General features: G+C 35.7%; 1 protein-coding gene across 1 annotated transcript in view; it reads left to right on the plus strand.

Moving 5' to 3' along the window:
• GPC5 (glypican 5) overlaps positions 1-15797 on the plus strand; it is a 612142-nt gene that overhangs the window by 459100 nt on the left and 137245 nt on the right. The window lies entirely within an intron of this gene.

The raw sequence follows: 15797 nt of genomic DNA on the forward strand, positions 1-15797 counted from the left end.
TGGATATTTTCTGAGACAGCTTTCAGCAGAAAATCTATTTGCTGAGCCCAATTATTATTTTTTTTTATTTATTTTTATTTCTGCCTCTTATTACTATATTTACTTCTATGGATTTTATAATAATTTTCTGAAGTCATCCTTGGTCACATTCTTGCCTAGCTACCCTGAAACCCAGAAACTGAATACTTTTTTTGGGCTTAGACAGTGTGTGGTTACCACAAGTTCCTGGTTTGAGACCCTAAAATTTCGGATCTGTGACCAGATCTAGGCAGACCACCTAACAAGATAATTTTGGGTTGTATACCAGATGAACTGCTTATATGATGCCAGAAGCAACTATATCTAATACAACTGGGAATACCAGAGCATTTTTTGTCATAGAGACGGGAACTTAAGTACCTGACAGACTTAAGCTTAGTCCTGGGTTCTGTTACAGCGAGCTTGGAGATCAAGAGATTTCTCTGATTTTCATCATGTTATGAAAGGGTTTTGTATGATCCCTGTAAGGGTATATATTTACACAATAAGGAAATGAATTACATGGAAAATGCATTAGCCAATAACACTAACACCCCCGATCAATCAGTGTTAGATGTGAGTACAACCATGTAGGTATGATTATGACCAGAAATTATTGAAAAGGTAGAAAGAAAGTACAAAGAACTTTGTTTTGACCTAAAAGTTCTGTATACAATGCAATTCTTGCAGTGAAAAAGCAGAATGCCTTCACTAAATTGAGCAAGATTAGAGAATGGACAGCTCTTTGTAAAAACAGATTAACAGGGCAGTAGCAAATATCTTCACATTATCAGGATTGCCTTGACAATGGAAAAGAACAAATCGTACTCTGTGAATCTGAAATTGCTTTCCTAATGTTGCTTTCCAAACGTACCTGTTTATCTCTGGACTGTAGGAATTAACATCAAGCTACTTAATAGCAAAGGCTGACCTGTTGATTTATTTGAGGGATTAAGGCCGGTGTTACCATGTCTTTTGCCATAAAAGGAGGAGATGAGAGAGTAGAAGAAAGACTTGGAACCCTCAAAGTCATAACAAAGTAATCTTAAAGATACTATAGTTTTTGCGATTCAAGTTGAAAGATACAAATTGTCCTACCAGACTGGCAGTCCATTAAGAATTCAGGACCTATTTACTTCTCTAATTTTGATTAACCAAGTTATCTAGTTTGTTTGCTCTAGGGTGGTTAATTTGGAAGAATTTTCAATGTATGATGAAGTGAAAATGTGTCCTCAACAAAAATCCCAAATTATATGTGACCAGGGAAAATATCTTTTATGAAATAAGAAAATGAGGCCCCAGGGTTTTATGTATAATAAAATACTGTACCAACATGTGTGGTTAGGATGCTGGAGTTGAATCCAGGAAACCAGATACATTTCTTAAAATCCTTGCCCAGGAAGATTCATTGTAAATAGTTAACTCTCCACCTAAAATATGGACAGGGACAGATGAACATCTCAGGTTGAAGCTGGACCTTATTGTGCAACCAATAATGACAGGAAGATCTGGACCAGTGCAAAAAAAAAAGAAAAGCATAAGTATATCATTGTAGACAGGCCTTGTGGGAATACCAGGAACACTAAAAGGTTGTGACTGTTTCTTTTAATCCATTTATGAATTTTATCTCATGACTCTTGTGTAAACTATGTAAGTAATTTGACACAGGAGGAATTGAGGCACCTGCAAAAACTCAAACGAAATGTAGGTGAAGGGGTCTGGTTTACATTTTTATGTGTTAAATTTTGCATAAGTTGCACTTGATTATAACACCAATTTGAATATAGCCCTGAAATTCTTCTGAATAATATTGCACTCAGAAATTATTTTTAAGTTGTTTATAACTTCTGGCTACTATTCCCTCTTGCTTTCTTCCCTTCACTACATATGCTTCTTAATTAGGGCTCATCCTTCTAGAAATTAGAAACTCCATTTGGTTTGGCCTAGGATTTCAATTTATAGGGGAAAAGGTAATGCCCAAAGTTATTACTCAGTAATATATACAGAAGTGTTAATTTGATGCTACCGTTTGGGGTTATTTTTGTAAAAATTCTTGTAATTCCTTGAAAGATACTATAATACCTTTGGTACATATAATTTAGAGGCCTTGAATCTCCAAACATTTATTGTCATGATTTATTTTAAACATCTGCTTAGCTCATTGATTTTTATGACGTTACTTTTACTTAAAGTTAAGCACGTGAATATTTTATGTAAGAACAAGGCCATGACTTGCTACAGCCTAGCAGGGTTAAATAATCAAAAGAGTTTAAAATACAACAGTTGAAAGAGCTACATTACAAGAGCTCTGGTACATTAGGTTACTGCACTGTGTGAAATACTTTGAAATAATATTACTTTTTTAGAAGTGCTAAAGCCATATTTTCACTGTTTACAAAATCAAGTAAGAAATTAAAATATGAGTATAAATATGCTGAAGATAATGCATACAAACAAATGGGGTTAATTGAAGAACTCAGGAATTTCTCCAATATTATTTTGGTCAAAATGAGGTTTGCTGTTATATATATATATATATATATATAATATCTATATACTTACATATATATATGCTAAACCCTGCACAACCACTCACTCACTGCTGTGCAGTGAGATGGAGGAGAGAATCGGAAGGATCAGTGAGGAAGCTCCAGGGTTGAGATAGGTAGGATTTAATAGGTAAAGCAAAAGCTGAATACTCCACAAAGCAGAACAAAAGCTGGGGCTGGATGCACCCCTCCACAACACAGGGATAGGCAATCTCATTGTCCTCAAGTGCCGTAATAGCACAGCATATACCTGGCCATGTGCCCATCCTCCATGGGCTGCCTTCAGCAGCCTGCAGCCTGTCCACGTGGTAGCTGCGTGCTTCCCTTTCCTGCTGCTCATGGCCTTTCTCTGTGAAGAGATCACAAAGTCAGGCTGATCTAGGAAACAGTCCCAACCTGATCTTTGCATCCAGGAGGACCAGCTATGTCCACAAACAGCGCATGTCTGCAGCATCATGGAGGACCCCAGGGATGGCCAGGATCTCCTCAGTGAGCACCATTCCACAGGGTCTGAGCTCAGCGAACAAAGCTGGGACCAGCAGCAGGACCACTGACAGCCCCCAACACTGGTGCACCATGGGGGCAGACAGTGCCAGAGATGAGGCTCAAGATGAGCTGTCATGTGGGCCCAAGAGGGAGATGAGCTTCCCACAGCATCCAGTCCAGGACTGGCTGGAGACAGCACATGTGGAATGTTGGGCATGGGTACTTCCACTGAGAGAGGTTGTTCACCTGGAGAAGGGAAAGCTCCAGGGAGACTTTCTAGCAGCCTACCAGTACCTAAAGGGGGCCTATGATAAAGCTGGAGAGGGACTTTTTACAAGTGCATGTAGTGATAGGACAAGGGGGAATGGCTTTAAACTAAAAGAGGACAGGTTTAAATTAGATATTAGGAAGAAATTCTTTACTTTGCGGGTGGTGAGGCACTGGAACAGGCTTCCCAGAGAGTTATTCAAAACCCACCCAGACACAGTCCTGTGAAGCAGGCTCTAGGATGACCCTGCTTTGAGCAGGGAGGTTGGACCAGATGACCCACTGTAATCCCTTCCAATCTTACTTATTCTGTGAAATAAAAATTTCCAAATCTGCAGGAAAAAATTCCAAAATATGACTTTTTAGAAATATCTTAGGCACATGCAGAAGGACCTGTCTGGGAGAGTTCCTGTGACTGCCTGACAGTATACCCAGGGTGTTTATCAATACATCTGTCCATACAAACAGTGCCTAACAATTGGTCTAGGTCCAACAACAGCTACTTAGAGTAAGGATATGACAGTAGGACTGTCTGAGATTCAAACTTGAAGAGGTTCTGTGACATTTTGTTGAATGCATTGTTTGAAACCAGATAGCAGTTCAGTCAGCCACTTTGTCTCAGATCAATTCCTTGTCTCATCTTTGCTAACGACAGATGCAAAGTTCTGGAACCACTCAGGGAATTGAGTGTGCTGGGTATGTGCATAGGCACAGCCCTGACATGCTGCTAATCCACAAATATAATTTGAATTTCCTTGTTATACAACAGTTATAACTTTCATTCAACAAATTTTGCTAGAGAGTCAACCTGTTTACAAATAGCAATTTCTATTCAAAGACTGATTTTTTAAATGCAAACAAGATAAAAAAGTCATCTCCATGTAAATATATCAATTTTCTTTTGCAAAAGCTGAATTTCAGTATTTAAACAACAATGTCTTTAGAGCCATGCTTAAAGCCATTTTTCTCTGTTTCTTAACGGGCATGTGCAATCTACTCCCAGGTGCAATAATAAGCTACAATCAGAGTTACAGCAGTTGAAGGAGTATTCTTCCACTTTATTGAGTTAATCTTTATCAACTCTAGCAAGGTCCTTACTAACATATTTTGTCAGATATGGTCTTAAAGGCTGCCAATCTTGAGTCTCTACAATTTAACTCAGTAACCTATTTAGTTCTTAGAAGTCCTTCTAATAGAAAATCTTTCTCCAAGTCTACCCTAAAGTTTTCTTCCTTTATTTTAAGTCTGATACTTTTTGACTTCTCCACTATGGACATTGAGAACAGAAGCTTTTTACATACATTAAGGCAGTTATCATGTCTTCAATTTTCTCTTCAGTCTATAGGAACTCCTCTTACTAAAACTCTCTTACTAAGCCATAGGAGTTGGAACTCTACCACCCTTATGGCTTTTTTTTTTGCTGGATTTTCTCTAACTGTACTACATCTTGGGTCTGAAAATATCATGAACATGCTATCTTTACAATAGAGGAAATGTATTTTGGGAATAGAAAGCAGATTACTAAAAGGTTAAATTTCTAAATGAAAGATGAGTAAAAAAAATTATAGAGTTTTACACAGGAAATTATCATAAAACATATGGTTAGAAATAGTTTTAATTGTGTGGGTTCTGCCAAAATCCAACTTTGAGTTTGAATTTTATTCAGTATGGCAAAAAATTCAGGGAACATCATCCTGTAGTCACGGATTCAGCAAAGTTACATAATCATGTACATCAAAAGTACTGTGGGAAAGAAGTTGATTTTTCATTAAGCAAGTGGACTGATGAACTGGTTCATAAAAAAAAATAGGCTAAGGGCTCCTGGGTTCCATATAGTAATGGACCCCATGCTTATTGTTTTCTTCTCATATCTTTGCCATCCTTGCCAGCAGAAAGCTTGCACATCACCTCTGATCATTCTCCCAGGGCCAGTTCCTGGTTGCACTTTGTGATTTAGAATAGAGTTCTAACATGGTAGATATAGAAGGAAGGAAAGTTAGAGGAAAATATTTGTGTTGATCATTTTCCTGATCATTTTCTCTCCAGTGTTTGGGTTCATAAAAGCAGCAGCAATGATTTTAGGCACATAGTTTATTGCATGAAATTCTTACACAACACTTATTCTTCCACCTAGAAAGTTCTTAAACTACCATTTGTCAGATTTTTGAGAGGCAATCTAGAGAAAGATCAATTTATATTTGTCCTGTGTCTTATATTCTTTACCTACATATCTGCAATGGAAGAAAGAATGAGTTTTGTTCTGATCCAGTATCATGGTTCTCATATTATTACATTATAAGTTTGTTTTAATGATCTCTTCATTTTATATCATTTATTTCTCTATAACAAAAATCAGAAACCATAGCTATTATATTCATCTAACATCTTAATGTTTTCCCTTTTGGCACTAAATCTTCTTCTTCATTCTTCGCTTTTTTTTGTCTTTTCATATTTTGCAGTTTCCCTTTTTCCCATTACCTCTTGTCTGTTTTGTTTCACAGATAAAGGAAAATAAAGACAAGGACATAGAAAGCTATTTCCACTTTTTTTTTGGTCTTTTGTGTTTCTGTAATACTTTTGCTGTCCTTATTCTTCATCTGTCTATCTTTCTCGTGTACTTTTAGGACAATGACTGTGCTTGTTTTGCTAATATTGCTAATGTTTTTAACAACATTCATGAAGTTTTAATTTCTCTATTCCAGTTCCTATATTAGAAAAACCACACTAATAAACCCCCCACACTTGTACTGCCAATTCCATCTGGTATGTCATTTAGATTACACTCAGATGACACTTAGAAAAAGCGTTGTCACAATGCATAAAATTCAGCAGGAACAACAATAACTAGGATAATAATTTTTATTCCTCTGATTATAGTGACTTTCTCATTATGCTGTCATTGTTGGGATAACTTCTTGTTCATGTTTGCAGCCTCTCTGCTAAGATGACTTTTAGCAACTGAAAGAATATTTTTGAATGTATAAAATTAGAAGGTAACATGTGGTCTTCATGGATTTAACCATTAGCCACTGCCACTATAATGTCCTTCATTTTATCTAAAAGTTTGTCCTTGAACAAATTCTAGGCCTCTTCTGTTTTCATTGTGCTTTGTGATGATCTTTGCCTTTTCATTGATTCAGCACTTACCTTTGAGCCTTACTTTTCAAATATGTTGAATTTGCCTTTTATCAGCTTAAAAATGTGAATCTCATGCATATTTACACTGCAAGCTGTGACAGCTCTGGAAGAGGTCAGTTGTGTCAACTGCTTCATACATCCACAAGAAATTCTATTATCTCTTGAACAGACACAGCTTTATTATGTGTAAAACTAAGCATATTTATAATATTACCTCCTTATTTTGAAACCAAGAGTTTGGGGGTATAGTTTTAAAGTTTTAAGTAAGAAGGGTCTTAAATGAATGCTGAAAAAGAAGAAAAGTAAAGTTTGAATGAAAAATCTTTGTTCCATTATACTTTTGTGGCTGCCACCGAGGAACAGTGTTAGTTTTAAAATGATAGCTGTGACTTCCTTGTCATTGTGATATCAGTTTTTCTGATTATGGGATGATAAGGGCAAACAATTTTGATGAAAAAAAAATAAAAAATCAGGCAATCATTGGTTGATAATCTGTTGAATCAGATATTTCATAGGCTAGAACCTGATTCAAAACTGTTCTTTGCAGTACAAGGACACAAAATATTTGTATGTCTTTGCTTATAATTTTATCTCTTGTTTTATGTAGCTCGACTTAGTCTGAGATCTCATTTTAAAAGCATACATTTGTTTATGATGATCACCACTGGGGTAAATTATTGGTGAGATTGTGTTTTATCTTGAATTGGATTTAAAGGTCGTGGGGAGAATTGAGGCAAAGGAAAAGTTACTCTAGTACAGAACCTGAACTCAACTCTGACCTTCAACATTTCAAGTAGGAGTTGCATGAAAAAGGAAAAGATAAGGCTAGGACAGCTGAAAAGCTAAAATGAGGAGAAATAACTCAAAGTTTTGCAAAAATACATAATAAAATTAACTCCTGCTGGGAACTGTTTTATTTGTTTTAGGGAAATCCTTACCTATCCATAGATATTTTCTTAAAGCAATAGCAAAGTGCTGCCTGCACTGTTTCCTTTGACACTATTTTGTTGATTCCTATGAGCACCGTGAGTGGTATCGATCACTTACTCTTGCATGAACATTTCTGTCTCTTTTACAGTGACAAGATACTCTTTTACAGTGCCAATATATTTATTATGTTAAAAGATATAAAGTATAAAAAATATTACAGGAGTATTTTGGAAGCATTATGGTGCTCTGATAATGACAGGCTGAATTTACCCCGAAGGAGGCTCTAATATCCAAAGAAAAAGAAGCTCCAACTTTTCCCAGTGCTGGAAAAATATTTAGAAAATATTTATCACTGACAGCATCTGGCAAACACTTTAAACCCTGTTGTGTATCTTTACATTCTATACATAAGTTAGTGTCGTGGTTTGAACCCTCCAAAAATCCAATTTTCAAGCCTCCCACAATTTACCTCAATGTGAGAGAAGGTTTCAGACATAACACATCTACTATCATGAGGAAATTATATCAAAATTTATTACTAACACAATAAATACTATAATACATTTATATACAACAATCCTAACTATCTCTCCTATGGTAAAGCAATATATTTACATAGATCAAATCCCTCCTTACCCTCTAATAAAAGTTCAGAAGGAAAGAAGAAGATCACTTTCAGGGCAGCACAATCTCTTCTCTTCCAAGCTACAGATTCACTTCATCGTAGCTGGAAAATCTCTCTCTTTCTCTTCATTACAACACAGGGGTTTTCTCTCACCCCTCTTGGCCCTTCGGCTCCAATCGAAGGTCTCTCCCGTGAACTGCAAAAGCAGGAACAAAGCTTGCTTCACCACGGTCGTATCACGAAGTGCAAGGCATTTCATAAAGTCTCTTCCTCAGGGGGTCAATTTCCCTCGAGTCAGAGCGGTTTAGGGCTCTCAGTTCAGTTTTTGCCCCAAGTGTTCTAACAGAGCTCCTTTGCTCTGTCTCAGCTGCCAACGTGGCGGGGGGGAAAAGGCCACTTCCCCCGCATTCTGTCCTGGTCCAGCTCACAGGACGTCTCCGAGTTCTTAGCTCTTCTTTCTCTCTTTAGCTGCTGCTGCATTTCGGGACTCCCTAAAAGTTTGGAAGCCCACCCCTCCTCTTCAGGAGGTCTCTGGGTTTCTAAAGGGTTTTGGGGAGATTTAATTCAGTCTTACCCCAAAACAGTCTCTACTGAGTTTTCTCTGCTCTGTTGCCAATTCTCCCTCCTGCAGGACATCTCTGCGTCTCTCAGCCTGGCTCTGTGCCATCTCGCTGCTTGCTGGCTATCTTCTTGGCTTTCAGCCACAGCTCTCCACTCAGCGCTGCCTCTGCTGCAGCTCCAGCATCTTCCTGCTGCCTGCAGTGGGAGAAAACTCTCCCTAGCCTTTGGCCATGGCACTCAGTCCAGTTTTGATATTGTTCTGGGTCCCCCGCAGCCCGTCCGGGGGCTGGGGGACCTTGGCCCCCAGCTGGGCTCTCTGGCCCCTCTCTCAAACACGTGGTGTCTCAAGCCATGGCTGCCTTTCCTCCAGCTACGTTATCAGGTCCTTTTCCAGTCTTAAACCAATTAATTTCACAGGGGTGAATTACAGCTCCTGATTGACTCTACACCAAGAACACCACTCCCGGGGTTAACCACTTTCCAACTCCACAACTGTTAGCAACGAAAAATTAAAGTTACTAACTTTGGGAGTTATTAAGGGAGATATTTTCATGCAAAAATATAGAAAAGGAATTCAAAAGAAAGGAATGCAGTACATGACATTTTTACGTTGAGTTAGAACAGATTTGTGACAATTTCATAAAATATTTTGATAGAAGAAAGAACCCTTTAATCAAAATGTTTATTTTTTTTAAAGTTCTTATTAATACATTCCTCAGTCTCCTGTTGGACTGTGGAATATATTGTTCCATGGTCTAATACAGGAGAATTCAGAAATGATTTCTGTATCATGTAACAAATAATGGCACTTATTTTATATATTATGTAAATTTCATATTTGGGGAATTTACCTTCATTGAAATATTGGAAAATATTCTCTACTATAGGAAGGAAATTATTACTCTTCTTCAAAAGGAGGTGTTTGAAAGGAATCATCAGATATGTTTCTTGTGTCACAGAACCTACATATTTTAGAAAATTACCGGTGTTATGTCTTCCATTTCTCCAGCCAAATTAAAAGAGAGAAGGGAAAAGGGTTTTTACCGTTGTTTTAGACTGAAATGTTTACTGCATTTTGAAATGCATTTTCTCAGATTTCCCTTTGGAACTTTTTCATTGCAGGAAATGCTAGGAAACAAGGTAACTAGACCTCTGTAAGTTCTTTACCTAGGACTGTTCATTGCACTGGGTCACTTCTGCTACCATTCATGTTCTCACAGTTTCATCAGAGATTATTACAGTGACAGGGAAAGCATTCAAACTGATACAAAAACTAGCAAGAAACACATTGGTTAATTGTTCCTGTTACAAATCTACCCAAGGTGTCTTTCTGTCACATTCTGATCTTTTTGGTTTGCTTTAATTAATTTGGTTTGCTTTGTTTTATTCCTATTAAAGGAGAGGGTTTAGTATCTGTAGGAAGAAAATAGATATACTTGAAACAAACAAAGAAAAAATGTTATTCCAAATATCCTTCATATTCTGCATACTTTAGAAAAAAATATTTGCACACATTTACAGACTCATTTGAATGACTCAACGTTTTTTCATATCGAGTAGCCTTACCTTTGCTAATGAGTGTCAGTGAAAAGATCACTGAAGTAAAGATGGCTTTTATTATCAGTAACTATGAAAATCTGATCCTCACACATCTGACATTTGTTTTTAAACTACTTGGTACCCTTAATTACCATAACAAAAGATTAAACTTTAACCTTGTTTTGCAGACTTTTAATTTTTAAGGAAGTGATTCTAAATGGTCAGAAAGCATAAGGCATACTGTCATTGCCACTCACATGAACACTGCACCATAAACATGAGCCAGGTGCAGATTATGAAGGGCAGCTAATTTAGTTCTTCAATGTTTATAAGCACTTCCACTAAACTACATGCTATAAGGGGGAAAAAAAGTAATATTTTTTTTCTGTGTTAGGAAGAAATTGGAAATGGTATTTAAAACTTAGTTGATATCTGATAAGTACTCCATTTGGCCACTGCATTTTTTCACTCTGTTTCTTTCTATATTTTTCATTTGTATTTTTTAATTTTCAGGGTACTTTGAAATTAATAATTCAATGTGAATTATTCCTCTATTGGAGTTTCTGCAATATGACTGCAGTGAATATTGCTGTTTGTAGCAAAGGCTCTATCACAAGTCAAAGGAGTTTTATTTCTTTGTGTGTGCGTCCATTGAAACAATTTATTTGAAGACTTTGAGAGTGAAAGAAAAAGCTACAAGCCAAAAGAGGCTAATAAAAGTCAATATCTTCCCTTTGAGCAATGTCAATCAATTTGAGTGAAATAGATTCCCTGCTTGTTCCATAAGAAAAGTGCTTTGTGTCACAAATGACATGGAGAATTCTTGGGTATCCTCATTATCAAGAAATACCTGATGTTTTGGTCTTGCATTCCCTATTTAGTTGGTAAAGGATTATTTGTCTTAAGCTATCTGTTTCCGTTAGAAAATTTAGAAAAAAATATAATTTTATTAAATTATGTAACACTGAAAGATAAGTAGCACTTCCCAGGACAAAAAGTGCTATAGTAAGTCTGGAATTATTTGGCATTAAAACAGCATAGTAAATTGAAAGTGTATAATGGATGTTTAATCAACTCAGCAAAGACAGGTTTGAAATTTTTGTAATACTTTGTCCTATCCAAAGAAAGATTCAATTATATTCTTATTCTCTCTTATCTGGTTCATATTTTAGTGGTAATTGTAGTAGTAAAAAATAAATGGGAAAATGTAAATTTACTTAAGGATCTTTCGCATTTAAATGTTAAAAACATTCAGCTGGTACACAGAATCCAGCTTTCCTGGCAATATTTGTTATGTATATAAAATGAAACTTTATGGAAGTAGAAATATTATTTTAAAATACATTTGGTATTTTAAAATAAATTATTCAAACAAATATTTTATGTTTAGGTAACAAATCTGCATCTAGTTACATAACAACCCTTTTTTTTTAATATAACATATGGTTGTTATGTAGTTAGGACATCAGGCTACAGTGGGCTTTAGTTGGGAAATGCTAAGGGCTGCTTTGTCTGAATTTTCATAACAGGCTTGTTTTGTCTGGTTTTTAACGTAATAATTTTTCATTGTTTTTTAGTTTTAATTTCCAGTCTTTTGGCTTAGTTTTTCTTTCTTTATTTTGCTGATCAGTAAAACCATACAACCTCTATGCTAAGCACTGCTAGAGATGGTTCCGCTGAGGCATCTAATGAGATTTTTTGTTTGTTTTTTTTAAAGCTATTTAGAGTGTTTCTTAGTCCTTATTCACACCAATCTTCTTGAGGGAGACATGTTAAAATCCCACACATTCTTTTTCATCCCTACCATAAATGTTATATAATACACACACTACAATACACAGTTTGACTGTAATTTGGTCCCTTGTTGATGGCAGACTCCAAAGATTTTGTTTCTGCCTATAACCCTTCGACAAATTATCCTCTTACTACAGAACCAACTTCTTTGCTAAATACTGTATTAATAATTATGGGTAGGGGTAGAGAGGAAATAAATGTCTGGCAAAACTTCCTTATAGAAATTTGATATAGGATAGCGTACCTGCTTTCAGGAATGAATAAATATTATATATGGGCAATTGCAGACAAGATTTCAATTGTTGAAAATACCTGTGCCTGCTGGTGAAACACTAAAAAATGTATTCTTAGATGACTTATCCCTTTATCTTTCCTTCTTGTGGTGCTGCATGGAGGGTGTTGTATTCTGGACTATGTAATTACTGTTGTCCTTCTGCTTTGTTTTTCCTACACATTAAGGACAGGGAAAGACAACTGACCTACACAAAGCTTTTTCTACAGGCCAAAAATAGATTAAATATCTCCAACTTGAAAACATTGCATGGCATTCTTTACCCACAAGGCTCCATCTGCTCTTCTTATGGCTGTGTCTATAAAGAGTAGAAGTATATTAACAAGAAATGGTTTTCTCAAACACTCACTATTTAAGGGAAATTCCAAGTTGACATATATAACTCATCTTTCTCTTCACCATTGACACGGTATTAAAAAGAATTATGTTCTGTCATTTTCCTCACTGAAAAATACGAATGCAGTTTGCCACATAGGTTTTATAAGTTTTAATTTATATGCTTTTCTACAGGTGATAAATGAAAATGGTATTTGGTCCTGACATAGGTTAAATAAACATTCCAGATGTTCTGTTTTTTTGATTCAGCTAAAATATCCTACAGTGGGTTCAACATCTGTAGAAAATGAGTGTCCAACCAGTATTAATTAATTTAGTGCATCTTGATGAACTCATGATGAGTTCATTTGCTATTGCTGTAATTGTTTTAAGTACTTTGGTAGGATTTCCAGAATAATTAAGTATTAATTAAGTAGATCCATGTTGTTGAGAATCCCCTGATACACTGAGTATTTCAGTGTAATGGAAAACATCAAAGTCCTCATCAGAACGAACAAATCCCTTCTTGTTCAGAAAAATAACTATGCAGAAAAGGAAGTAAAAAAGTCAGGGCAGAGGAAGCCTTCCTTTCTTTCATGCTCTGTTTCAGATTCTCAGACAGTTCTTCAGAGTAGACATTGTGCTCCTTACATGTGATGACAATAAAGTGGTCATGATGGCTGAGTTACAGAAAGTTATCTGGTTCAGTGTTATTGCTACAGAGTGGGCTAGCAGCACTGCTAGGACTTACTGACAGATTAGAGACCTTTCAATGAGAATGGGAATAGCAGGATCGGGTCTTTTATTCAGTAAATTATATGAGTGACTATTCTTTTGCCATGTTTAAATGCAAAACACATGAAACATATTTTTGTTTTCAAGTTGTTAAGTCATATGTTAATGCACCCCGTGATTTTCACAACCACGACAGAAGTTTCTTGGCATTCTAGATTAAAAAAAAAAAAAGACAAAATTAAACCTGAAATAATTCAACTGTTGTTTGAAAAATGGTGATCTTTGACTGAATAGAAAACTAAGGAATCATAAAAGGGGGAGGGATAGGGAAGGGATACTCTTGTACTGTTATTGTGAGTTATATAAGTATTTCAAGGAGACATTAATATGCAAAACAAAAGCTGTCTTTATTCCAGTTTTCTTTATGGACAAGAAAGAAAACAAAACCAATCAAACAAAATACTACCATTCTGTGCAGAACTGTAAAGGAGAGAGAAAGTGCCTTTCCAGTTCTCTGCTCCTACATTTCCAGAGAATTGAGACAGGTTTTGCTTGAAAAGAAAAATCCCTTTAAGTAAGCTTTTTGTTCCATTGTACTGGCATGCCTCAAACATTCTTCTAAAGCAAACCCCAAAGTATGGCACACCACTAAACTTAAATTTCTATTTCAGTATTTATTATTGGATTTTTCAACTGTATGCTTTCCTTCAGTACTTTAAATTAACTTTTGTAAGAAGAGAATAATAACATGTTGCTCTGTTATGTTGACCCATCTCACAACACAAAATGATGAGAAATTGAATATGTAAAATGAAGTGACTCAGTTAGTATTAGAAGGGTGACCCTGAAACCTGCCATAAAAATATTAAATACCTTTGTTTTATTCCTTTTGTTAAGACACTTTTGACGTGGCTTCTAAAAGGATGAACTGCAGAATAATATTGAAAATCTCACTGGCTTAAGCTTGAGAATAAAATAGGAATTACAATTTCAAAATATCTGAGCGTATCATTATTGTCTACTTAAAGAAAATAAAACTTGACAAAAGAGAGATTGTATAATGCAAAATGATGTGGACAGAAGACATGGAACTTCCAGAAACTAGAAATTATGAAATTGATGGGAAATCAAGGAAAGGTTCCATGAAGAAAATCACATATCTTTGGATGCATCTGAGATGCATGAGAGTAATGAAGAAAATTTGACAGTGATGCAGTGAAGAAAAATGCAGGTGGATAGCAATGTACTCTTATCAAGCTGATAGCAGAGATGGAAGAGAAAATATTGGAGGATGAGGAAATAATGGAGAACAAATAAATCAGAAAAATTAAGTGTGATTTCTGAGCAAAGAGTGCATTACCCAACACTGAAGAGAATAGTGGATAATAGGAAGTGGACTTCGGAGCTGAGAGTTCATGGAGAGACAGTAAGCAAAAAGAACAAGAATTTAAATATTTTAAAAGTACTTGTAGAGATTGCATGCTAAACAGCTGTTTGACTTTGGTTTGAGCTGAGTTTTTTGTTTGTGGATTTGTTTTCTTTTTTACTTAAAATAACATTTCTATAGTCAAAAAATTACTTAATAGTGAAGGTTTTGGCAAGGAGTTCCTACTACTAGTTCTTTGTTGAGGTGGTATCTACCCAGAGTCTAAAAAAGACATGGTAAATCTTCTCCATTTGATTGAGATTAAAGCCTCCTTTTTGCAATTATTATACTATATTTCTCCTCTATATCTCCTTTAGAAACCATTGCATGACCCTAGGTGGTATATAAGAGTGTTATAAATCATGGAGGTTAAATAAGGAATATTGTCACTATATCATACAATATGAGAACATAGAAGGATCCAAAGAAATTCTCAGGTAATAGGTTTGAAGAAGGCAACTTCAATACTTTTTCACTCAGCACAAGACTTTCCAAAAAGTCAAGAAATGTTTCAACAATTTCATGGAAAAGTGGTCTGGCTGTGCCCATCAGACAGCACATTTCAAATACAAGTGAAGCTGCAAAAGGCCCACACTGTAGTTTTCTGGAAGAAGAACAAGGCCAGCCCTGTGCACATCCTGTTTTATGTTCTTCCATACATACAAGTTATAGCCTGCTAATAGAGGTGATATACTTTGCTATTACTGCATTTATGGCTTTATACACTTAACTCGGTAAAACTTAGGTAGCCCAGAATCTGAGAAATAATTTATTTTGGAAATAACTAATATTTGATATCCAGATGACAATTTTCTGGTACAACTCTGTTTTTTTTTCTGCTACAGGAACTTTTTCTCAATAATTTCAAATTTAACTCTGTTCTTGTTTTGACTTAAAATGAGCTCTGTTTTGGTTTAGCAGTGACTGGTCTCATGTTTAAACCCTTTTTATTAATAGTTTTGTTTGCATGTCTGGAACGATTCTCAATACATGAGTTTAGGAAAGAAAGGGCTAATATATTTCTCAGGTAATATCTAAAGTCTCTAAAAGAAGAGCTAAATCAGGTCAAGCTATAAAAGACAGACAGAAGCATGTTTCATAAGGTAATATTTACAGTTCTAG

Source organism: Lepidothrix coronata, unplaced genomic scaffold (genome assembly GCF_001604755.1).
Source record: "Lepidothrix coronata isolate B3197 unplaced genomic scaffold, Lepidothrix_coronata-1.0 Scaffold88, whole genome shotgun sequence".
Taxonomy (NCBI): Eukaryota; Metazoa; Chordata; class Aves; order Passeriformes; family Pipridae; genus Lepidothrix; species Lepidothrix coronata.